This window comes from Phyllopteryx taeniolatus, chromosome 4, assembly GCF_024500385.1.
Source record: "Phyllopteryx taeniolatus isolate TA_2022b chromosome 4, UOR_Ptae_1.2, whole genome shotgun sequence".
In the NCBI taxonomy this organism is placed as follows: Eukaryota; Metazoa; Chordata; class Actinopteri; order Syngnathiformes; family Syngnathidae; genus Phyllopteryx; species Phyllopteryx taeniolatus.
In genome coordinates, this window is record NC_084505.1 from 4,513,576 (window position 1) to 4,540,620 (window position 27,045).

Below are 27,045 nucleotides of genomic sequence, written 5' to 3' on the forward strand. Positions count from 1 at the left end.
TGAAGGCTTCGAAGTATGGCTTGTACCTGAGAGGCTCCATCTCTTCTTCAGCTCCGGTCACCGCCGCGAGACCTGAAAATTGCTGTCCCCTTGTTAGTTCAAATGGGGTGAACTGGGTCTGCGAGCTCACTGAACTGCAGATTGACATGAGTACTAGGGGGAGCGCATTGACAGAAGTGACGTAGGCGGTTTGAGTTTGAGCCTGCGCGCGGGAACTTGCAGCGCTTCTGTCTGGATGAACTCGAAGTGTCGGTTTCCTCTTCGAAGAGCACAACCCATCGCCCAGGTGTGAGGGAACCGGCCGGCGCGGCGGACCTTTTGGCGAGGCAGCGAAGTCCGCCGGTGTGAAACGCGTCCTCCTCTTTCTACTCGGCTAACCTCGCTAGCCGCCGAGCTAACGTGCCGCCAGCTAGCTGGTCACAACGCGGCGGAGGGAGCTCCTCGTCGGCGGCGCACGAAGGACGAAGTGACTGAATCTGCCGGCTCCGTCGAAGACTAAGCCCAGCCGCGCACAGGCAAGTGTTATCATGTGTGCCAATGGGCCTCCACCGCTGACGGCTGGGCCTACTCCACCACCGACGGCTGGGTCTCCTCCACCACCACTGACGGCTGGGCCTCCACCACCACCAACGACGGCTGGGCCTCCACCACCACCAACGACGGCTGGGCCTCCACCACCACCACCGACGGCTGAGCCTCCACCACCACCACCGACGGCTGGGCCTCCTCCACCACCACCGACGGCTGGGCCTCCACCACCACCACCGACGGCTGGGCCTCCACCACCACCACCGACGGCTGGGCCTCCACCACCACCACCACCGACGGCTGGGCCTCCACCACCACCACCACCGACGGCTGGGCCTCCACCACCACCACCACCGACGGCTGGGCCTCCACCACCACCACCACCGACGGCTGATGCGGAAGCTGGCAGCGTAAAGCTATATGCAAACATTGCCAATAAAAGAAACAGGGGGCTGCCAAACCCCGCAATACTAAAGCACCGGAAATGGAGGGCGTTCCAAACCGTTAATAACTCTAAATTAATATGGGACTCAACACGTAAACCAAAAGGCATTCTTTGTGCACACTTAAATATACGAAGCATTTTAACGAAAAGTGATCAGGTCAATCACCTTCTCACTGACTCAAATATTGACTTCCTCTGCCTATCTGAGACATGGCTCCATGAATCTTCGCCCTCAGCAATACTATCTGTACCTGGTTATAAAATGTTTAGAAACGACAGACAGGGTTCTAAGGGAGGAGGTGTTATGATTTATGCCAAGGTCACTTTTAATTGTAATGAAATACATGTTACAGATGAGAATGGATTAGAATTTCTTGGACTAACTGTTTCTTTGTCACAGCAAATGTCTTTTATTCTTGTAGTTATTTATAGGCCTCCCTCATCAAATGCCGCTTTCTATGAAAAGCTGGAAATGTTACTGAAACAACTCAATCTTGCAAAAGAGGTGATAATAATGGGTGACCTAAATGTTAATTGGGAAGTTAACAAAGTTAGGAAAAAATTGAAAAGGGTTATGGATGATATGGATATGACTCAGGTTATTAATGGCCCTACGAGAATTACAAACTCCACCCGAACTCAGATTGATCTAGCCTTTACTAATAGGCCAGAAAGGATCTTGAAGCCATACAATATGCTCACAGGATTGTCTGATCACAATCTTATAATGGTTTCAAGAAAATTAAATAAAAAGCGCTTCAAACCCTTGGCCACCACTGAATCCAATAGGATACCAAAACATGAACAACAAAATTTCCAAGATTCCATCCAAGAAGTAAACTGGGATGTATTACTCGCTGGTAAAAATTTAGATGAGGATTGTTCTAAATTTGCCAACAAAATACAAGAAATTATTATACAATTTACACGGATAATTAAACTAAAAGCTAGAAAGAATGGCCTGCCTTGGTTAAACACATTTATTCTGAAACTGATGAAAGAACGCGATCATTCCTTGAAGTTGTCGGTCAAATCAGGATACAATAGACAGCACTTTATCTCACTGAGAAATAGGGTAGTGAAAGAAATAAGAAAATCTAAAGCTGACTTTTTCATTACTGCTCTGAATAGTGCGAAGGGAAATTCAAAAATAACCTGGAATTATATTAAAAAACTATTGGGTGTTACACAAAATAACAAAACAAAACTAATGCAAATTCAATTAAATGGAAACATCCTGACGGAACCTCAAGTGATGGCTGATGCTTTTAACAACTACTTCATTGAATCTGTGTCAGAAATCTCTTCTAAGTTTGCAGTAAAAAAAATGAAGGAATACCCTGCATTGTCTACAACGCAGTTCTTTACTATTACAAATATTACTGAGACCAAAGTTATCGATTTAATTCATTCACTCAAACCATCTAAGGCAAAGGATGTTTTTGGAATGGACACGAGCATGCTCAAAGATCTAGGTTCAACTCTTGCTCCTCCTATTGCCTCAATCATTAATCTTTCAATTTCATCTGGTCACTTTCCAAAGGCCTGGAAATCTGCTATTGTTACCCCTGTCTTTAAATCCGGTGACTCAACTTCTCTGAATAACTACCGACCTATAAGCATTCTTCCGGCCATTTCCAAAGTTGCAGAAAAATGGGTGTCAGAGCAGATTGTCCATTATTTAATCAGCAGCTCCCCCTCTCTCCACGCCATGCAGTTTGGTTTCAGATCCAAGCATTCCACTGAAATGGCTACATGCCTCTTCATTGAGAAAATAAAATCTTCTCTCGACAAGGGTGGAGTTGTAGGGGCGGTGTTCTTGGACCTCAGGAAAGCTTTTGATACAGTAAATCACTCTGTTCTTCTTACCAAGCTCTCAAAATTTAACTTCTCTCGCAAAGCTGTGAGCTGGATTGAATCATATCTGCATGACCGAACACAATCTGTATCAGTTAACAACTGCAGATCAGAGTCTCTTAGGCTAACCTCTGGAGTCCCTCAGGGATCAATATTGGGCCCCCTTTTATTTAGTCTTTATATCAACGATTTGCCCACTGTTTGCTCTGAAGCAGAGTGCGTAATGTATGCAGACGACACAGTTTTCTTTGTTCATGGTCGCTCCAAAGATACTGTTGCTGCTAAACTCACTAATACAATGTCCTGTGTCACAACTTGGTTGCAGGAGTGCTGTCTACAGCTAAACGTTTCTAAAACTGTAGGCATGTATCTCACTAAAACAAATAGAGTATCACCTGACCCCGACATACTTGTTAATGGAGAAAAAATGCAAATTGTCAGCCAATACAAATATCTTGGGTTAATAATAGATTCACAGCTTTCCTTTAAAGCCCATATTGACAAATTGTGTAAAAATATAAAATTAAACCTCGCAAATTTTCGTGCAATTCGGAATGAAATGTCAACTGAAGCTGCAAAAATTTACCTGCATTCGATGATTCTTAGTCACTTTAACTATTGCATAACCAGTTGGTCCCAGGCTGGTCAGAATGCAAAAAAACCATTGGAAGTTTTGTACAAACAAGTAATTAAAGTGATGGATAAAAAACCAAGGCACTATCATGTATCAAAATACAGTCTTTTAAACTGGGACCGTCTTCACATATTTGCAGATTTAAATTTGATTTATAAAGTACTGCATGATTTGGCCCCAGCTCCTCTGGCTGAGTTCATCAGCCAAAGAAACAGCTCTGAGCGTGTCACTCGAGGCTCTGTCAGAGGTGACTGTCTCATTCCTCTGCGCAGGAGCACTTTCAGTAAGTCAGCCTGGTCAGTGAGGAGCGCTGGTGAGTGGAACTCAGTACCTAAGGAGGTTAAACTGCTTACAACATACAAGGCCTTCACAAAAAAACTGAAAATGTGGCTAGTTAACACCTATAGCTGCCAACACTAAAAGACAAGTATGTTATGTTGTCTTTTTGTTATGATCAAAAAAATTATGGTTTTATTCTCTCTTAATAGTATAGTTTGATTATGTATCCTGTATTATATTGTCTTGTAGATGTATTTTACTGCTTTTTTACATCATGGCCAGGGGACTACAGATGAAAACTAGCCTTCTGGCTAATTCTGGCTTTTTTAACCATGTGTACTTCATGTGTTTTATGAAATTGCATTGTCCCCTTTCAAAAATAAACTGAAGTATAAAGTATTCACCCACGTGAATTTTGTTCCTACCATGATTTTGGCAATTTTGGATTTCAGATTTTGTTTCATACGTTCCACCCTCCCCTCCTTGAGCCGTCACTTTGTCATGGTGAAGGGGTTTGTGTGTCCCAGTGATCCTAGGAGCTAAGTTGTCTGGGGCTTTATGCCCCTGGCAGGGTCACCCATAAACAGGTCCTAGGTGAGGGACCAAACAAAGCATGGCTCAAAGACCCCTAATGATGACGACAAACAATGAACTTTCCTTTTCCCTTGCCCGGACGCGGGTCACCGGGGTCCCACACTGGAGCCAGGCCTGGTGGTGGTGCTCGAATGCAAGCACCTGGTGGCCGGACCTGCACCCATGGGGCTCGGCCGGGCACGGCCCGAAAGGGTAACGTTGGTCCCCCTTCCCATGGGCTCATCATTTGTGGGAGGGACCATAGGGGTCGGGTGCAGTGTGAGCTGGGCGGTGGCCGAAGGCGGGGACCTTGGCGATCCGATCCCCGGCTACAGAAGCTGGCTCTAGGGAGGTGGAATGTCACCTCTCCGGCAGGGAAGGAGCCCGAACTGGTGTGTGAGGTCGAGAAGTTCCGACTAGATATAGTCGGACTCGCCTCCACACACAGCTTGGGCTCTGGTACCAGTCCTCTCGAGAGGGGTTGGATTCTCTTCCACTCTGGTGAGGTACAGAACCCAAGCTGCTTGAGGCCCAGTGTGAAATATCCACAGTCAGACATGATTTGGTGTGCAATGTCCAGTGCAGGTGTAAACACTGCTTTCTTAAATCCAAGGTCACTGCAACAGTCTATCAGAATGTTGGAGAGGACTTCAGCTGAGAATCTGTATGGAGATGCAGATTCCATCTTCCAGGAGGACCTGACCCCTGCCCATACCCCCAGAAGCACCAAAACCTGGTTTGATGCTCATGCCATCACAGTGCTTTACTGGCCAGCCAACTCGCCGGATCTAAACGCCATTGAGAATCTATGGGGTACTATCAAGCGGAAAATGAGGGTCACCAGACCCAAAAACAAATAAGACAGGAAGCAACAAGGAAATCTGGGTTTCCATAACTCCCAGGCACTGCCTCAGGCTTATTGCCTCAATTCCACAGCGCATTGAGGCAGTGATTAAAGCAAACGGATTCCCAGCCAAATAGTGATTAACATATCATTTTGAAAGTACCATATTTTGATTGATTTATCCATCCATCCCATCGATCCATTTTCTGAGCCACTTCTCCTCACTAGGGTCACGGGCGTGCTGGAACCTATCCCAGCTATCATCGGGCAGGAGGAGGTACACCCTGAACTGGTTGCCAGCCAATCGCAGGGCACACATAAACAAACAACCATTCGCACTCACATTCACACCTACTGGCAATTTAGAGTTGTCAATCAACCGAGCATGCATGTTTTTGGGATGTGGGAGTGCCTGGAGAAAACCCACGCAGGCACGGGGAGAACATGCAAACTCCACACAGGTGGGGCCGGGGATTGAACCTCGGTCCTCAGAACTGTGAGGCAGACGCTCTCACCAGTCGCCCACCGTGCCGCCCCTTTGAAAACATATAAAATATTTTTTAACATAACTACACTCTACGCGGCGCCGCCTTAATTGATTTAATGTCACCCTAATTTATTTATTTATTTCTACAAAAACCGATAAGTAAATTGTGATTTCTTGACAGTTCTATTGTTTTAAATTCCTGATTTTGTGGGTTTTATGAGCTGGAAGCCCAAATTCTGTAAAAATAAACAAATACTTGAAATTGTTTAAATTGTGGGCCCTGAATCTATAATCTATGATATTTTAACTTTTTGAATGGAATTGTGGAAATAAATAAACCTTTCCATGATATTCAAATTATTCAAAAATGGGAACCTCAACAAGGTTCTAAAGAAGCAAGGGAGAAGAGAAACTAGCTTCGACTTAGCACAAAAGGGGAAGGACAGTAAGGTGTAGAACGTAAATCATCAATCAAGGAGAGGGAAGGTGCTAAGTAGAGGTTCTAGTCTTGATGACAGAATGCAATCCTAGTCTAAATTCAAAAGGGGGTGGAAAGGTCCAAGGGGCCACACAAAAGGCCATTACCCTAAATCTGTGTTAGTGAGCAATTCTCCTTTGTCGAGATAATCCATCCCATCTCACAGATGTGGCATATCAAGATGCTGATTAGACAGCATGATTATTGCACAGGTGTGCCATAGGCTGGCCACAATAAAAGGCCACTCTGAAATGTACAGTTTTTTCCACACAGCACAATGCCACCATGTCGCAAGTTCTGAAGGAGTTTGCAATTGGCATGCTGTCTGCAGGAATGTCCACCAGAGCAGTTGCCTGTGAATTGAATGTTCATTTTTTCTGCCATAAGCCATCTTCAAACGAGTTTCAGACAATTTGGCAGTACATCCAACCGGCCTCACAACCGCAGACCACGTGTAACCACACCAGCCCAGGACCTCCACATCCAGCATGTTCACCTCCAAGATCGTCTGACACCAGCCACCCGGACCGCTGCTGCAACAATCGGTTTGCATAACCAAATAATTTATGCACAAACTGTCAGAAACCGTCTCAGGGAAGCTCATCTCCATCCTCGTCGTCCTCATCGGGGTCTCGACCTGACTGCAGTTCGTCGTCGTAACCGACTTGAGTGGGCGAACGCTCACATTTGATTGCGCCTGGCATGTTGGAGAGGTGTTGTCTTCATCGTATTAGACCCTTCACAATCGGTAATACGGTTCTGTTCAGGGCAGATGGCAGACAGCGTGTGTGGCGTCGTGTGGGTGAGCGGTTTGCTAATGTCAACGTTGTGGATCGAGTGGCCCATGGTGGCGGTGGGGTTATGGTATGGGCAGGCGTATGTTATGGGCAACGAACACAGGTGCATTTTATTGATGGCATTTTGAATGCACAGCGATACCGTGACGACATCCTGAGTCCCATTGTTGTGCCATTCATCCACGACCATCACCTCATGTTGCAGCATGATAATGCACAGCCCCAATTTGCAAGGATCTAAACACAATTCCTGGAAGCTGAAAACATCCCAGTTCTTCCATGCCCAGCATACTCCCATTGAGCATGTTTGGGATGCTCTGGATCGTGAACGTGGAATGTCACCTCTCTGGCAGGGAAGGAGGCCGTGCTGGTGTGTGAAGTCGAGAAGTTCCGACTACAACCCCAATTCCAATGAAGTTGGGACGTTGTGTTAAACATAAATAAAAACAGAATACAATGAATTGCAAATCATGTTCAACCTATATTTAATTGAATACACTACAAAGACAAGATATTGTATATTTATTTAAAAACATTGTTTTTAGCAAATAATCATTAACTTAGAATTTTACGGCTGCAACACGTTCCAAAAAAGCTGGGACAGGGTCATGTTTAACACTGTGTTACATCACCTTTTCTTTTAACAGCATTTAATAAACGTTTGGGAACTGAGGACACTAATTGTTGAATCTTTGTAGGTGGAATTCTTTCCCATTCTTTCTTGATGTACAGCCTCAGCTGTTCAATAGTCCGTGGTCTCCGTTGTCGTATTTTACGCTTCATAATGTGCCACACATTTTCATTGGGAGACAGGTCAGGACTGCAGGCAGGCCGGTCTAGTACCCGCACTCTTTTACTAAGAAGCCACGCTGTTGTAACACGTGCAGAATGTGGTTTGGCATTGTCTTGCTGAAATAAGCAGGGGCGTCCATGAAAAAGACGGTTGGATGGCAGCATGTGTTTCTCCAAAACCTGTATGTATCTTTTAGCATTAATGGTGCCTTCGCAGATGTGTAAGTTACCCATGCCATTGGCACTAGCACAGCCCCCTACCATCACAGATGCTGGCTTTTGCACTTTGCGTCCATAACAGTCCTGATGGTTCTTCTCCTCTTTGGCCTGGAGGACACGACGTCCACAATTACCAAAAACAATTTGAAATGTGGACTCGTCGGACCACAGAACACTTTCACACTTTTCATCAGTCCATCTTAGATGAGCTCGGGCCCAGAGAAGCCGGCGGCGTTTCTGGGTGTTGTTGATAAATGGCTTTTGCTTTGCATAGTATAATTTCAAGTTGCACTTACGGATGTAGCGTTTTCTGAAGTATTGCTGAGCCCATGTGGTGATATCCTTTACACATTGATGTCGGTTGTTGATGCAGTGCCGCCTGAGGGATCGAAGGTCACGTACTTTCAATGTTGGCTTTCGGCCTTGCCGCTTACATGCAGTGATTTCTCCAGATTCTCTGAACCTTTTGGTGATACTATCGACTATAGATGATGAAATCCCTAAATTTCTTGCAATTGTACGTTGAGGAACATTGTCCTTAAACTGTCGGACTATTTTCTCACGCACTTTTTCACAAAGAGGTGAACCATCTTTGCTTGTTAATGACTGAGCAATTCAAGGAAGCTCCTTTTATACGCAATCATGGTGCCCACCTGTTCCCAATTAGCCTGTTCACCTGTGGGATGTTCCAAACAGGTGTTTGATGAGCATTCCTCAACTTTCTCAGTCTTTTTTGCCACCTGTCCCAGCTTTTTTGGAATGTGTTGCAGCCATAAAATTAAAATTAAATTAAATTAAAAGTTCATGATTATTTGCTAAAAACAATAAAGTTTATCAATTTGAACATTAAATATCTTGTCTTTGTAGTGTATTCAATTAAATATAGGTTGAACATGATTTGCAAATGATTGTATTATTTATGTTTAGCACAACGTCCCAACTTCATTGGAAATGGGGTTGTAGATATTGTCGGGCTCGCCTCCTCACACGGCTTGGGCTCTGGTACCAGGCCTCTTGAGAGGGGTTAGACTCTCTTCCTCTCTGGAGTTGCCCACGGCTAGAGGCGCCGAGCAGGTGTGGGTATACTTATTGCCCCCTGGCTCGCCGCCTGTACTTTGGGGTTCACTCCAGTGAACGAGAGCGTAGCCTCCCTCCGCCTTTGGGTTGGGGGACGGGTCCTGACTGTTGTTTGTGTCTGTGCACCAGCAGCAGTTCAGGGTACCCACCCTTTTTCGAGTCCTTGGAATTATTTATTTCCATCTCTCGACACCGGATCTATTGGTCCTGCTAGGTTTATATGGACTAAGTGTAGAGCTTGTTTGGCTCTTACATCAGATTCTCGATTTCTTGTTTGGATAAATTTCCCCCGCATACACACTTCACAATGTGCAGTAGTGTTGCCTGCTTTGATTTTCATGCCATCTACGAATTTTTTTTCTTCACTTTTTTGCCTTCATTGTTTGCCGTATGTACGTAATACAGTCTGTTGTACACATAAATGGTCAACTTTGTACCATCCTTATTTATTAGACAGTTTTTCCTTTCTTGAAGATCACTATTGCTCCATTTGTCGTTGCTACTTTAACAGAGATCTCTTGCGGGTATGAGGGCACGTTCGATGCATTTTTCAGTGTCGCTATGTGTCTTTGCCCTCTGCTGTCAATCGGGCAAACTTCTGCGTCTCCTCAGCGCTTCGCCACACCTGTGCTTCTCGTGCCATCAGCCAACTCAACACAGTGTGTTTGCTGTTGGAAATGCCGCCTAATTCTTGTCATCTCCGTCAAAAACTAGACGGGACTAGCGGCTCGGCTCAGCAACCCTTTGAGTCATAGTGCAAGCTTAGTTCGGCACACTCACACGTCCAACAAACATTTCACTCCGTGTGGTAATTAGTCCTTCTTCTCCCCAACTGTCTCTGTGTCAGAACTCTGGGCCCATAACCCGTTACAGAGTAGACTTACATGAGTGTTCCTAGTGTTGAACAACCAAAAGGGAAACCGATTCAGAAATACAAAGCTTTGTTTGAACTCCTGCTCCTCTTTGGAGGTAGCTGGGATGACTGGAGACATTTTTATTTATACACATCCACATTAGTGACATGATATGTTCAGTCCATTCATTGGCTCTTGTCATATAATCAATACAAACAATTAACCACACCTGTATTTCACTATAACCTCCAACTCTATTATAATTGAGACCAAACATGTCAGCAGAATTACTTGACCAGGCCAAAGCCAGAGACATTAGACCTCTTTCTATGTTTCACCCCCATCAGAAGGTAAAGTAGTACTAGTAGCATTTTTCACAAAGATGGTTGTCTCTCCCATACAGGCCAGCTTACATGTTCTATATAGCAGTGGTTGTCAACCGTTGTCACCCAAAGACCCACATTTTTCTTTTGTGGCTAAGTTGTGACCCACATTTTTAGAGAAAATATATTGCTCAAAAATAGCCTTTGAAAACATCCATCCATCCATCCATCCATTTTCTGAGCCGCTTCTCCTCACTAGGGTCGCGGGCGTGCTGGAGCCTATCCCGGCTATCATCGGGCAGGAGGCGGGGTCCACCTTGAACTGGTTGCCAGCCAATCGCAGGGCACAAACAAACAAACAACCATTCACACTCACAGTCACACCTACGGGCAATTTTAGAGTCTCCAATTAATGCATGTTTTTGGGATGTGGGAGGAAACCGGAGTGCCCGGAGAAAACCCACGCAGGCACGGGGAGAACATGCAAACTCCACACAGGCGGAGCCGGAGATTGAACCCCGGTCCTCAGAACTGTGAGGTTGACGCTCTAACCAGTCACCCACCGTGCCGCCCCTTTGAAAACATAAAATATTTTTTAACATAACTACACTCTACGCGGCGGCACATTCCCACCTACGGGCAATTTAGAGTCGTCAATTAACCTACCATGCATGTGTTTGGGATGTGGGAGGAAACCGGAGTGCCCGGAGAAAACCCACGCAGGCACGGGGAGAACATGTTCTGAGGACCGGGGTCCAATCCCCGGCCCCGCCTGTGTGGATTTTGCATGTTCTCCCCGTGCCTGCGTGGGTTTTCTCCGGGCACTCCGGTTTCCTCCCACATCCCAAACTCATGCATGGTAGGTTAATTGACGACTCTAAATTGCCCGTAGGTGTGAATGTGAGTGCGAATGGTTGTTTGTTTGTATGTGCCCTGCGATTTTCTGGCAACCAGTTCAGGGTGTACCCCGCCTCCTGCCCACTGATAGCTGGGATAGGCTCCAGCACGCCCGCGACCCTAGTGAGGAGAAGCGGCTCAGAAAATGGATGGATGGATACACTCTACGCACATGTTCAGCGCACCTTTCAGAGCACCCTGTCCGGTTAAGAAAATAAGGATTAACATGACAACTGCAAGTGCATAAATAAATAGAGTAAAATTAAGTATCACAATTACAGGTACACACATTTTTACATGTACAGTATCTTGTTGGTACTGGTCTCTTCTTTTTAGCAATGTCCCTCACCCAATATGTTACACATACTGTAAACTGCATTATGCCATCGCACACAGATGAATAAGATATTGCACCTTCCTTTGGACTTTATTTTTAAAATAGGAGACTCGACAGATTGCTAACCTCACATGAGAGAACTGGCACCCCGGGGTAGTTCGCCTCTCTTCTTTCAGAGATGACATTTTTAAGTAGAAGCACTCACTGTCAGCTTCCACTGCTGTCTACAAAAGCTTCTTTTTCTGAGCTGGAACGAGACACTGAAAGTCCAGAGACCCACACTTGGACATTAATTATAAATTACGATCCTTTCTTAAGATTAGATAAGCACCAGATGACTGAGTATCACTGTCCTGAATGTGAATATTGAGGAAAATCTGTCTATGTAGAAGAGTAGGGGAAAACAATCGTATTCAGTGATGTGGGAAGAATATTGATTTTAAGACTATAGATTACAGCAAGCATATATTTGTATTGAAAAATAAAATGTACAGTAAAATGTGTAGTAATGTGTGTGAAACACATCTACCGCTATCCAGTCCTTTGGGTCCAAATCAAGATCATCAGTCAAGAAAAATGGTTGCAAATTATGTAGCATAAATGTTTAGAATTGTGCGGGAAACAGTACTACAAAGAGAAAAAAAACATCATGCGAAAATATATTATTTGTTACGAAGAATATAATATGTAGCACTACTAAATGTAACCCATTAGATATTTATTGTACGGTCATATATTTCAAATGTTTAAATTTCAAGCAAAGCCTCTGAGACGTAGTTCATTTTAGGTTTGTGTGTTTTTTCATAGCAGGAGCCGTCACTATCACAACCTTCTCTTAAACTTGCCAATGCCATGTGCTGAAAAAGATTGTTTCATCTCACAATAAAGTGGATGGATGTCTACATTTTACACTGAGACACTGACAGACAGACCCGTTTTCAAACAATTGCAACAAACAACCACCCACACGAAACCTCATGCCCGGGAGCATTGTTCATGTGCACACCCAAAACGCAGGCACTTGCTAACCCCAAATATGCCACAAAAAAAAGTTCACTCATAACTCCCCCATTAAATATCTTTGAGGTAGTATAAATATCTCAATCCATAAATATATAAATAAAATAAAATATTAATCAAACAGCTCCCATTATGGTTTGCTAATTGTCTCATAAGGCAAACAGTATATCTCCTCCAGTAACTGTTTCTGTCTTCTTTTGTGTCATTTCACAGTCTCCCTTCTAGCAAAGAGACAGAAACAGAAGAGACAGTTTGCAAAAAACATACCTTTTGGGCCCAGTGACCCAAATTCAACTGTTTATTGTTTTGAGCTCAGAATTAAGCCACGCACTTTGGAGCATCTAACTCTACGTAGTTGATCAGCTCAAGATCTCAAAAGTGTAGCTCAGTTTTGTGTATTTTGCCCCCTGGCAAGGCCTTAAATTAGTGAGAAATACACGCTTAAGTGTAATTGCGACTGATGACTTCTGGCGTTTCACTGTATTGTTTTTCAGTCGACCAGAGACGTCTCTCCGCGTAGCCTTTATCGTTCCTCGATGGGTAAAGTCATTATTATCACAACTTTTCTAGGAAAAAAGAAGTGGTACTCATGCTTTAAATGGCCTTGTTTCCTAAAAACATGCAGCTACATTATGTCTCAGTGACAGTAACCGAGCCTCGCTCCCACTGCTGGATGCAAAATAGCAAAAATGCTTCTCTGTAACTCTGGCAATTCAACACATAAGCAGCATTTTCAACTGACTGAGAAGCGCACAACAGGACCTTGCTACTCCCGTGCTGATACTGGAATGGTATTACTCCTCATCATGTGTTCCTCCTCCTTTTGACAGAGACACAAAAGGCACTGCATGGGCATGATGCATCCAACCCTAACCCAGTCAGATGCTAAGCAGACAAGTCACACAAATACTGACCCATTTAAAATGCATTTCACAATTTGAAAGTCAGGAACGAGAAGGAAATCCATTCATGCAACAATTCGCTCTTACATTCACAACTTCAGGCAATAATATATGTATATTTAGGCGACTATGTATATATATATATATATATATATATATATATATATATATATATATATATATATATATATAATATATCGATCCGTTGTGGTAAAGAAGGAGCTAAGCCCAAAGGCGAACCTCTCGATTTACCGGTCGATCTACGTTCCTACCCTCACCTATGTGGGTCGTGACCGAAAGAACAAGATCTCGGATACAAGCGGCCGGAATGAGTTTCCTACGCAGGGTGTCCGGGCTCTGCATTAGAGATGGGGTGAGAAGCTCGTTCATCCGGGAGGATCTCAGAGTAGAGCCGCTGCTCCTTCACATCGAGAGGAACCAGATGAGGTGGCTGGGGCATCTGATCCAGATGCCTCCTGGACACCTCCCTGGTGAGGTGTTCCGGGCACGTCCCACCGGTAGGAGACCCCGGGGGCGACCCAGGACACGCTGGAGAGACTACATCCTTCGACTGGCCTGGGAACGCCTCAGGATCCCCCCGGAAGAGATGGATGAAGTGGCTGGGGAGAGGGAAGTCTAGGCATCCCTGCTAAAGCTACTGCCCCCGCGACCCGACCTCGGATAAGTGGTAGAAAAGGGATGGATGGATGGATATATATATATATATATATATACATACATACATACACACACACACACACACACACAAAATGATTCGCTGAAGCACTTCAGCAACACACACATACGCGGGTAAGCAACACTATGTGTCGCGTAACTGTGCGAGTTGGCAGGTTATAATGGGTTGTCATAATCTTGCAGATGCACACACCCGGTGTATTTAACAAAATGAATGTCTGCCATCCATCCATCCATCCATTTTCTTTACCGCTTATCCACACAAGGGTCACGGGCTGCTGGAGCCTATCCCAACTATCTTCGGGCAGGAGGCAGGGTACACCCTGAACCGGTCGCCAGCCAATCGCAGGGCACATAGAAATAAAAAACCATCGCACTCACATTCACACCCACGGGCAATTTAGAGTCTTCAATGAACCTATCATGCATGTTTTGGGATGTGGGAGGAAACCGGAGTGCCCAGAAAAAACCCACCCGGGCACGGGGAGAACATGCAAACTCCAAAAATGCTTGGCCGGAATTTGAACCTCGGTCCCCAGAACTGTGAGGCAGATTTGCTAACCAGTCGGCCACCGTGCTGGCCGCCCAACGTTCTTCGTGCCGGCCGGCTGGCCGGCCAATCAAAGTGGCTCAATTCATTAATTTCCATTAAAGTTGAACTTAACTCATTGCCATGCTTTGTTTCTAAATACAGCACATTAAATATGTTTGAAGGACTTTTTCTTCATATCTCTTGGCCGGATTTTTTGGGCGGGGATAAAAACTAGCCTCGTGACGACAACAAGCTGGGGTGTATACTTTCGAGCATGATTGCCCTCCCCCACTATATAAACACCAAGCACCCTTATTCCATGCAGCAGCCATTCGGTGGAATTGCCTCCTCATTCGCTTTGACCTGAAATCATTACTACCAGTAAAGCGTGCCATTGGCCATCAAACTCCATAAAATACAACTTCCTTGAAGTGTAATCTGTTTTGGGCTACATGTCTTCCCATCTGGCCCCACGCTTGTTGCGTTGTGAGGCAGCGGCGAACCAAATGGGCTCTGCCACCCATCTCGCTGCCCCGCGGCCCACTTCCAGCCCGACAGTGGTTAAAGTACCCGCTGGAGATCCGGCAAACCAGCGTTATGGGTGTCAGCCTCACAGTTACCGGCAGCACGTCATGGGGGGAGGAGGTGGAGGAGTGAAAAAATTTATCTAGGGGGAAAAGTGCGTGCTGCGCGGCTTTGGCCGCTTATGGCCACAGAAGCATGTTGTCCCGCTGAATTTCAAAGGAGGGAAAATTTGTCCTGGCGGCACAGCTTATGGTCATTAAGCCGGCTCAGAGGCTGCTTCTCAGCAGCTCGTGAGAGCCAGTGCAATCTCCGTCGCTGGAAATTCTCCTCCATGTGCCTAAAGAGACCAGGCACCACATTGATTGACAGCTGAAAGTTCAGGGGAGGTGGGATTTTGAGAGCATTTTAGTGACACGCCCAAAGCGACTTGAAGCTGAAAGAATTCAATTCTTGACCATTTTGAAGCATGCTTTTACATTCTTTGCAATTTTTATTTTTATTTTTTTTATTTGGTCATTCATTGTACAGCTTGTTAACAAGACTCTTTTCTGTGACGTGTCAAATTTACAAGACACTTTTTTGGTCTGTTTTGTTCCACTTTAAGTGAGGGGCAATGACGGTCTCGCATGCATTGAGAGAGCGAGCCGTGAATGATGGCATTGTTAAATTGGCATGTGTGGGAAAAGACAATACCGGATGAGCTGATGATAACCACGGGTGATTTAAATATCCCCACCCATGCATGATTGTTTGTGCTCCCCCACCCCTATAGTGGCGTGCCATCCAGTACGTGGAGTTAAGAAACTACAGGGGAGCACTGGGAAATCGGAGACACAAGAGCTAACAAGGGAAGTGAGGAACAGTATAGGTTACTTGACATAAAGTGGGCCATGGTACCGCTAGGAGAGCCTGCAATACTTAGGCGAGGATTTATATACACCGGTGGTGATGAGGCTGATTGAAGACTGCTAAAACAGCTTAAAACAGAGAGGGGAAAGGGGAGAGAGAGGACACGAAGTGCCCCCCGGCTCCAATAATAGAACTGCAGGGCAGTATACGACAGTACCCCCCCCCCCCCTCAACGGATGCCTCCCGGTGTCCTGCCAGGCTTCCCCGGGTGAGCCGCGTTGAAGTTGTCCAAAAGAGTATGATCGAGGATGAGCTTCCGGGAAATCCAAGAACGTTCCTCCAGCCCGTACCCTTCCCAGTCGACAAGGTACTGGAACCCCCTCCCCCGAGGCCTCACGTTGAGGATGCGCTACACCGTGAAGGCCGGATGGTCATCAAAAACCCGGAGGGGTTGAGGGGGTTCGGCCGGAGGGCTTAGGGTGCAGGTGGAGACAGGCTTCAGCAAAGAGACGTGGAATGTGGGATGAATTTTCAGAGACTGTGGAAGCTTCAATTGGATGGAAGTGGGATTGATGAGCTTGGTAATGGGGAAGGGACCCATGAAACGCGGAGTGAGTTTCCGGGACTCTGTCTGAAGCTGGAGGTCATGAGAAGAAAGCCAGACAGATTGGCCCACCTTGTATTCGGGCGTCGGGGAGCGATGACGGTCCGCGAGCTGTTTATTGCATGCGTTGGATCGGGTCAACACCGCTCGGACGTCTTTCAACACTGCCTGGATTCTGCGGAGATGATCCTTGACGGCGGGGACTGCCACTGCCTGCTCCTGTTCTTTGAATAATGGGGGTTGGTAACCATAGCAAGCCATGAATGGGGACATACCGGTAACAAAACTGGTGAGGGAGTTGTAGGCGTACTCAATCCATGGGAGGAATGAGCTCCAGGAGGAGGGGTTGCCTGCGGCAACACAACGGAGGGCAGATTCAAGGGATTGGTTTGCCCGCTCCGTCTGGCCGTTGGTCTGCGGATGATATCCTGAAGACAAGCTGGCTGCTGCGCCCTCTGCTTTACAAAATTCCTTCCATACCAGAGATGAGAACTGAGGACCTCTGTCAGACACAATATCGATGGGAATACCATAGAGTCTAAAGACATGCCGGACAAGGAGGTTAGCAGTATCGAAGGCGGATGGTAGTTTGGGGAGGGGTACGTAATGGACGCATTTGGAAAAGCGATCGCCAATAGTGAGAATGATAGAGTTACCTTCAGAAGGAGGTAGACCAGTAACAAAGTCCAGAGTGATATGGGACCAAGGGCGGCTATGGATAGGCAATGGACGCAGCAGCCCAGCTGGGGGCAGGTGTGAAGACTTCCCTCAGGCACAGACGGAGCAGGCTTGGACGAACTCTTTGGTGTCTTGAACAAGGCTGGGCCACCAGAAATGCTGCCGGATGACCTAAATGGTGTGGGTGATGCCAGGATGACAGGTGAGTTTGGAGTTGTGAGCCAACTGAAGAACGTCAGAGCGTGCGGAATCAGGTACGAACAGGCGGTTTGGAGTCCCGGTCTTGGGATCCGGTTGAGTCTTTTGGGTCTCCTGAACCACCTGTTCGATCTGCCAAGTGGCTGCTCCAATGAAGCACGAGGGAGGAAGGATGGGTTCTGGTTCGTCAGGGCTGGAGGGGGGTGAGTAAAGTCGATACAGGGCATCTGGTTTTCTGTTTTTGGAGCCAGGACGGAAGGAGAGACTGAAATTAAACCTGCTCAAGAAGAGAGCCCAGCGAGCTTGTTCAGGGTTAAGGCGTTTGGCGGAACGGAGGTAAGAGAGATTCTTGTGGTCTGTCCAAATGATGAATGGTAGTTCAGTCCCCTCCAGCCAGTGCCTCCACTCTTCCAAGGCCCATACAATGGCCAGTAGCGCTCGGTTGCCGATGTCGTAGTTCCTCTCGGCAGGGGACAGACGACGGGAAAAAAAGGCACAGGGGTGAAATTTATGGGTCGTGGGGTCCCGCTGCGAGAGGACAGCCCCTGCCCCCGTGTCCGAGGGAGATGATTCGGCCATCCAGGGCTGTGACTTTCTTTGGGGACGGAAGTGGTTGGAGAGGGATTTGGAGCTGTTGAATTATTGCTTCATGAATGAAATTGTCATCGGCACCGGAATCTATAAGGGCAGTAATGGGAGTGTTCTGAGCAGTAACTATAATGTGGGAGGATTCTTACATAAGCGGACCCTCTTCTCTCGTGCTCTCTCCCACAGTCGGTTATCAAGCCGAATAGAAGGGGCAACGAGATCCTTGAGAGAGGAGCGCTCGTCCCGGACCGCTAGCTCATCCTTGAGTTGGTTGGAGAGGCCATTTGAAAAAATCCCCCCAAGCGTCGCGTCGTCCCACCCGCGTTCACCTGCCAATATCCGGAACTCAATGGAATATTCAGCAACTGATTTATCTCCCTCCGTGAGGAGGCGACGGGTGGCTTCTTTGCCCTGAACTGGGTGATCAAATACTTTGCAGAGTTCGGCGGAAAAAGAATCGAATGAATGAAGTACCGGAGAGGAGTTTTGCCATAATGAAGTGGACCGTTTTGCTGCTTTGCCGCGGAGGAGGTTAGTGACATATGCTACTTAGGAACGTTCGGTGGGATAACTCTACGGTTGGAGATCGAATACGAGTGAACAATTAAGAATAAACTGGCTACATGCACCTAGGTCCCCGGAGTAGGGCTCGGGCGGAGGAACATGAGGTTCTTTGTACGGGAAGCGGGGTGGCTCGGTGGCTACGGGCTCGGGAGGAGTACTTACAGGGGGTTGAATGGATTGAATCTGTTGGGAAAGGAGGGAAACATGTTGCGAAAGGGAGAGGAGCATTTCGGTGATTTCTTGCAGGTTTTTGTCCTGTCGTCCAATGTGGGCTCCTTGGAGGGTTAGTGCGTTCTTCAGAGCCTCCGGAGTTGCTGGGTCCATAGTGGCCTAAGTATTCTGTCACTTGTGGGGAGTAGCTGGACCCAAGAGCAGGCGGAGGCAGATGTAAAATGATGAACAGTTTATTGAGGAAAGGTTATGGAGGTGGTCCTGGATGTGTTGGCAGGCGGCGGCGTGAATAGGTGGCAGGCAGTGGACAGAACAGGCGGCTGACTTGGTGGTAGGAATGACGTGTGTCAGGAACACAGGGGAGCACTGGGAAATAGGAGACAGACAAGAGTTAACAAGGGAAGAGATCCATCCATCCATCCATCTTCTACCGCTTATCCGAGTTCGGGTCGCGGGGGCAGTAGCTTTAGCAGGGACGCCCAGACTTCCCTTTCCACAGCCACTTCATCCATCTCTTCCAGGGGGATCCCGAGGCGTTCCCAGGCCAGCCGAAGGATGTAGTCTCTCCAGCGTGTCCTGGGTCATCCCCGGGGTCTCCTCCCGGTGGGACGTGCCCGGAACACCTCACCAGGGAGGCGTCCGGGAAGCATCTGAATCAGATGCCCCAGCCTCCTCATCTGGCTCCTCTCGATGTGAAGGAGCAACGGCTCTACTCTGAGATCCTCCCGAATGACCGAGCTTCTCACCCTATCTCTAAGGGAGAGCCCAGTCACCATGCGGAGGAAACTCATTTCGGCCACTTGTATCCGGGATCTCATTCTTTCGGTCACGAGCTACAGCTCGTGACCATAGGTGAGGGTAGGAACGTAAATCGACCGGTAAATCGAGAGGTTCGCCTTTCGGCTTAGCTCCTTCTTTACCACAACGGATCGATACAAAGTCCACATCATTGCAGACGCTGCACCGATCCGCCTGTCGATCACCCGTTCCATTCTTCCCTCACTCCTCCACTTGGGGCAGGTTCTCATCCCCGACCTGGAGAGGGCACGCCACCCTTTTCCGACTGAGGACCATGGTCTCAGATTTGGAGGTGCTGATTCTCATCCCAGCCACTTCACACTCGGCTGCGAACTGCTCCAATGAGAGTTGAAGGTCACGGCTTGATGAAACCAACAGAACCACATTATCTGCAAAAATCAGAGATGCAATACTGAGGCCACCAAACCGGACCCCCTCTACGCCTGGGCTGTGCCTAGAAATTATGTCCATAAAGGTTATGAACAGAATCGGTGACAAAGGACAGCCTTGGCGGAGTCCAACCCTCACCGGAAACGAGTCCGACTTACTGCCGGATATGTGGACCAAACTCTGACTCCGATCGTACAGGGACCGAACAGCCCGTATCAGGGGGTTCGGTACCCCATACTCCTGAAGCACCCCCCACAGGATTACCCGAGGGACACGCCTTCTCCAAGTCCACAAAACACATGTAGACTGGTTGGGCGAACTCCCATGCACCCTCGAGGACCCTGCCAAGGGTGTACAGCTGATCCACTGTTCCACGGCCAGGACGAAAGCCACAATGCTTCTCCTGAATCTGGGATTCAACTTCCCGACGGACCCTCCTCTCCAGCACCCCTGAATAGATCTTACCAGGGAGGCTGAGGAGTGTAGTTGGAACACACCCTCCGGTCCCCCTTCTTAAAAAGGGGGACCACAACCCCAGTCTGCCAATCCAGAGGCACTGTCCCCGATGTCCACGTGATGTTGCAGAGGCGTGTCAACCAGGACAGCCCTACAACATCCAGAGCCTTGAGGAACTCCGGGCGAATCTCATCCACCCCTGGGGCCTTGCCACCGAGGAGCTTTTTAACCACCTCTGTGACCTCAACCCCAGAGATAGGAGAGCCCGCCTCAGAGAACCCAGACTCTGCTCCATCATGGGAAGGCGTGTCGGTGGAATTGAGGAGGTCTTCGAAGTATTCTACCCACCGGCTCACAACGTCCCGAGTCGAGGTCAGCAGCACCCCACTCCCCACGATACACAGTGTTGATGGTGCACTGCTTTCCCCTCCTGAGACGTCGGATGGTGGACCAGAATTTCCTCGAAGCCGTCCGGAAGTCTTTCTCCATGGCCTCACCGAACTTTTCCCATGCCTGAGTTTTTGCTTCAGCGACCACCAAAGCTGCATTCCGCTTGGCCAGCCGGTACCCTTCAGTTGCCTCAGGAGTCCCACAGGCCAAAAAGGCCCGATAAGACTCCTACTTCAGCTTGACGGCATTCCTCACCATTGGTGTCCACCAACGGGTTCGGGGATTGCCGCCACGACAGGCACCGACCACCTTACGGCCACAGCACCGGTTGGCCGCCTAAGAAATGGAGGCGCGGAACATGGTCCACTCGGACTCGATGTCCCCCGCCTCCCCCGGAACATGAGCAAAGTTCTGTCGGAGGTGGGAGTTGAAACTCCTTCTGACAGGGGATTCCACCAGATGTTCCCAGCAGACCCTCACAATACGTTTGGGCCTGCCACGTCGCACCTGCATCTTCCCCCACCATCGGAGCCAACTCACCACCAGGTGGTGATTAGTTGACAGCTCCGCCCCTCTATTTACCCGAGTGTCCAAGACATGCGGCCGCCAGTCCGATGACACGACCACAAAGTCGATCATCGAACTGCGACCTAGGGTGTCCTGGTGCCAAGTGCACGTGTGGACACCCTTATGCTTGAACATGGTGTTCGTTATGGACAATCCGTGACGTGCGCAGAAGTCCAATAACAGAACACCACTCGGGTTCTGATTGGGGGGGCCGTTCCTCCCAATCACGCCCTTCCAGGTCTCACTGTCATTGCCCACATGAGCATTGAAGTCCCCCAGCAGAACGTGGAGTCCCCAGCGGGAGCGCTCTCCAGCACCCCCTCCAAGGACTCCAAAAAGGGTGGGTACTCTGAACTGGTGTTTGGTGCATAGGCACAAACAACAGTCAGGACCCGTCCCCCCACCCGAAGGCGGAGGGAGGCTACCCTCTCGTCCACCGGGGTGAACCCCAACGTACAGGCGCCGAGCGGGGGAGCAATAAGTATACCCACACCTGCTCGGCGAAGTGAGTCAACCCCTCTCGAGAGGACTGGTACCAGAGCCCAAGCTGTGCGTGGAGGCGAGTCCGACTATATCTAGTCGGAAGTTCTCGACCTCACACACCAGCTCAGGCTCCTTCCCTGCCAGAGAGGTGACATTCCACGTACCTAGAGCCAGCGTCTGTAGCAGGGGTTGCTACAGACGCCCAGCTCGCATTGCACCTGACCCCTATGGCCCCTCCCACAGGTGGTGAGCCCATGGGAAGAACAACGGAAGCGAGGAACAGTATAGCTTACTTGACATACCGTGGTACCGCTACGAGAGGCTGCAATAATTAGGCGAGGATTTCCGGGAACAGGGAGGCTTATATACACCGGTGGTGATGAGGCTGATTGAAGACAGGGGCTGAAAACAGAGAGGGGACGGGGGAAACAGAGGAAACACAGCGCCCTCCCGGCTCCAATAATGGAACTGCAGGGCAGTATATGACACCACTACTACTTTTGATACATACCCTTTCATTTATCACAAAGACAGATAATTGAGAACACAGACCTTTCTTTCTTTCTTTCTTTCTTTCTTTCTTTCTTTCTTTCTTTCTTTCTTTCTGACGCATTCGATGATCCGCCAATGTGTCAAATCATCACAGTATAGTGCCAACTACTGTCAAGGAGGACTTAGTCAATGATTTTTTTTTTTTTTGCTTTAAGTATCGGTGACTGGTACCCGATACCTTGAAATCAGCCCGATACCCAGCCATTCCTAATACACAGTATACTATTTGGGAGAAATTTAAATGTGTTTAGAAAATACCCTATTGCGTTTGCCTTGATTAAAAACCTTGACTGAAATCCCGGTGATCGGTCAGCAAGACTGTTTCGAGAGTTTTAGGAAAGAGGTCTTAAATTGTCAACGTATCCTTGTCCTGGCCAATGAAGGGATTAGCCAGGGGGATCGGAGTGTGTGTCCATGCATGAATCAAAGCCGTGTTCAAATACAGATTTACTGCTCTGATTTTAAATGAGACAAAAGAGCACCAATTTCTTTTAACATGATTAAAATCCACATTTTATGGATTTTAAGGAATGCTACATATCACTAATCAACAGCTGGTCTTAATACAATATAACTTCTCAGATGATAAATAGACACTAAAGGCAATAATGACACTAAGCTTGAGATAATAAAGGAAAAGGGCACAGGAATGTGTTACCTGCTTAATTTTCAAGTAAAAGGGGTCAGTATAATTGGATTTTGCACATTACTGTATGTGTATTCGTTGTTTTTCTCACATGTCAACAATATCTCCTACAACACTATAAAATAAGTACATCACTAAATTTTCCATCATGTTGTTATATGTAATTTATATATTTAATTATAAATCATTGAATCAGTCAAGTCTACAGTTTAATATGAAAGGTTGGTCATTTTTCTGCATATAGGAATTAAAATCCCTTGTGGTAATACACAAATCTGTTCCTCAACTCATTTTCTTTTAAAAATTAGGTGAGCCCAAATGTTAATGTTTAACTGAATAATGAAAGTGCAGCTGTGGGCAGCCAACGGGCACTGCAATCATAAAACTATAATGGCACTCTAGATTGGTGCGGTCCAGCAAAATCTAATAACCATTCACTTGACTGCTCTACTAAAGTGTTCAGTGTAAAATCAATGTCCAAAATGTATGCTTCTTCTACACTTCTTGTTTTTTTCTGCTTATCTATTTGTATGTTCTGCCACTTAAACTGTTATCAGCACTGGGTGATTAAAAACGTCCATTTTAATGTTTGTTATGTGAATTGACACGATTAATGGCCTACAATCTCTTGATCAATTAACCAACTTTTTTTTTTAATGGCATTCCATGTGAATTTGATTACATTTTATGGGCACATCATTCGACCTGCACATCCATATAAATGGAATCCCTATTCTACAGTGTTCTTTGACAAAACCATTTCCTTTGTGGATAATTCAGCTACAAGCACAGTGACCTTTTACGTATGCTATTGACTTGCATGCATTTTTGTATACATTTTAAAAAAATGTATTGATTGATTTTATTGATTATACAACACATAAGGCAGAATCCTCATTAAAACTAGAATGTTAGTACTTCAGTTTTATTGATCTTGCAAAATTCTTACTGACTCCTCCTTTTAGGTATCTTTGAAAGTCTGTATCTGCGGTATGGCTGCTGCTCAGCCAGCTTTCTGACTTGTTTATGAATCCTCTGGGGTGTAAAGGTTAAGTGTCGTCAGATTAGCCATTGATTTCAATTAGTGCAGCCTGCAATTAAACAACCTTTGCCTGTCTGCGATCACTGACTTGTATTGATCCAAAAAGCTTGTTCACTTATATTTGACTGTCACTGGGCAACTGTCAATTCCGGAACCTTATTAGCAGTCCTCTAGCTCTCTCTACAGCTATTACACCACATCCAGGGCAGATTTTGGTGCACATAGTTAGAATGTCCATTTTATTATTTTTTAATGGCACAATAGTAGCTAATTGTGTCACAATACCATACATATACATATACATATATATACATCCATCCATTTTCTGAGCCGCTTCTCCTCATTAGGGTCGCGGGCGTGCTGGAGCCTATCCCAACTATTTTCGGGCAGGAGGCAGGGCACATAGAAACAAACAACCATTCGCTCTCACATTCACACCTACGGGCAATTTAGAGTTTATGTATGTGTGTGTATATATATATATACATATACACACACATATATATATCCATCCATCCATCCATTTTGGTTGCCAGCCAATCGCAGGGCACATAGAAACAAACAACCATTCGCACTCGCGCCTACGGGCAATTTAGAGTCTCCAATTAATGCATGTTTTTGGGAGGAAACCGCAGTGCCCGGAGAAAACCCACGCAGGCACGGGGAGAACATGCAAACTCCACACAGGCGGGGCCGGAACCCGGAAGCCTCACAGTTCTGAGGACCTGGGTTCAATCCCCGGCCCCGCCTTTGTGGAGTTTGCATGTTTTCCCGGTGCCTGCGTGCGTTTTCGCCGGGCACTCCGGTTTCCTCGCACATCCCAAAAACATACATTAATTGGAGACTCTAAATTCCCCGTAGGTGTGAATGTGAGTGCGGATGGTTGTTTGTTTCTATGTGCCCTGCGATTGGCTGGCAACCAGTTCAGGGTGTACCCTGCCTCCTGGCCGATGACAGCTGGTATAGGCTCCAGCACACCCGCGACCCGAGTGAGGAGAAGCGGCTCAGAAAATGGATGGATATATGAAAATACATATATATACATATACATACAGATAAATATATATATGCGCATATACATATATATACATATATATACATATATATATATATATATATACATAAATACATATATATATATATATACACACATACATATATATACTAAAGGAACCTGTGTTTTAAAATCACCTATTAACTCTCGAGGTTCCAAGCGTGTTGGTTTTCGTGAAAGAACTACAAATATAACGACGTGTTAAAAGCCAACCAAATTATTAACGGTTATCTCCGACAGATGTTTCCTGTGACCTCCACCTGCACCCTACTGGGAACTATAGATTTGCTGGTATTGCCTTCTGTCTTTCTTGTACAAATGATAGCCATTTTGTGGACAATTCAAATGCTACAAAATCCTTGTCATTGAAAGCAGGATTTTTTCATATTACAATGCACTAATGCAGAAAATTGTCACACCGCATCTCTTTCTTCCTCAAAGTTATCAAACTCTGAGGGGGTTCCACTTATCTACATTCCCATTATTAAAAACCAATCACCAAATACAAGGCCTTAATTAACCCACGGATTATAACACAGATGATCCCACTAAATGAAGAAATTCTCATTGCCTTAAGTTAAGCAAAACCAACAAAAAAGTACATGTGATTTTAAAGTACATCCTCAGCCTTGTTTGTCCTAGCGCTTCAATGTTGTCATGGATATGAAATCCCTCTGAAAAGATTCCTTCTGGGCAAAATAGTTCACCTCTTCACCTCTAGTAGGGGGAAATGGTTATTATTCTCTGGGATATATTATATGTTTTATCATCTTCCCCTTGAGAAGTGGGATTGCCGTGCCACAGTATAAAAGGCTTCTCGCTCTCTGAATCAGTAGTTCCAATTTGAATATGCTTTTACACTTCCACACAAAGTAAATGTGAAAATAGTCTGAATTAGCTAATGAGATTGAAAATGCAATTACTGCTGCTGACTGAATAGGCAACATCGAGACCATATTTTTATGCACCGGGATCAACAAGGGCATGCTTGTTATTCAATTTGTTTCCTATAATCTACCTATGAAATCCTCATCCTATTAAAATTGTTATCTGACAGACCATGAATGGGATCTCCCTATACATGGCCAAAAGTTCATACAGGCGTGACTATGGTTTTATCAGAGAGCTTCAACCCTCACCCTTTACTTTAATGTGTTAAACACACACACACACACACACACACACATGCACACACACACGCACATACACACACGCACACACAAACAAACACACTTAAATGTTAGACCAAAAGTGGGTGGAATAGCCACAAATTGTTTTCAAGTAATGTCTGGATCAGACTACAGGATTTTAGCCCCGTTATTACCCCAATTTGCTACCGCGGCCGATTCCATGGATCGGGACCGACATATTTCACATGTAACTTCTTGTAGTTTGACATAATCCACGACCAACGATTTGGTCCTACGATAGTCTACGACGCCAAAATGAAAAGTGCTAGCATTAGCTGGCTACATAAAGTTATGCTGGCTGCTTGCAAGTGATAAAAGTATGTGAACATACATACGAACCTCAAGCGCTCAATGGAAAGCCAAAAACTTCACCTTTCGAGCACCCAGGGACTACACCACATGATTTCCCCCTTTTTGTTTTTTCTTCCAACACACATTTCCACAATCCATTGTTGTTATTGTCATAATGGTATATCCAGTCGCGGTGACCAGTGACACGTTTTCTGGTCTCGCCTCCCCAACGATGTTTGATTTGACAAGATAAAGCCCTGTGATCGTAAAAGACGGGATACAGTCATATCGTAATAAATGTCGTCGAGTGTTGCCTCTGTCTGACCAAGATTTTATGGCAGGAGTCTGACATAGTGCCATTGTGAAAGACCTTATTTGTCTTGTAGTCTGATCCAGGCATCCTGTAAGTTTTTAATATGACTCAAGGCTAAGTAAAAA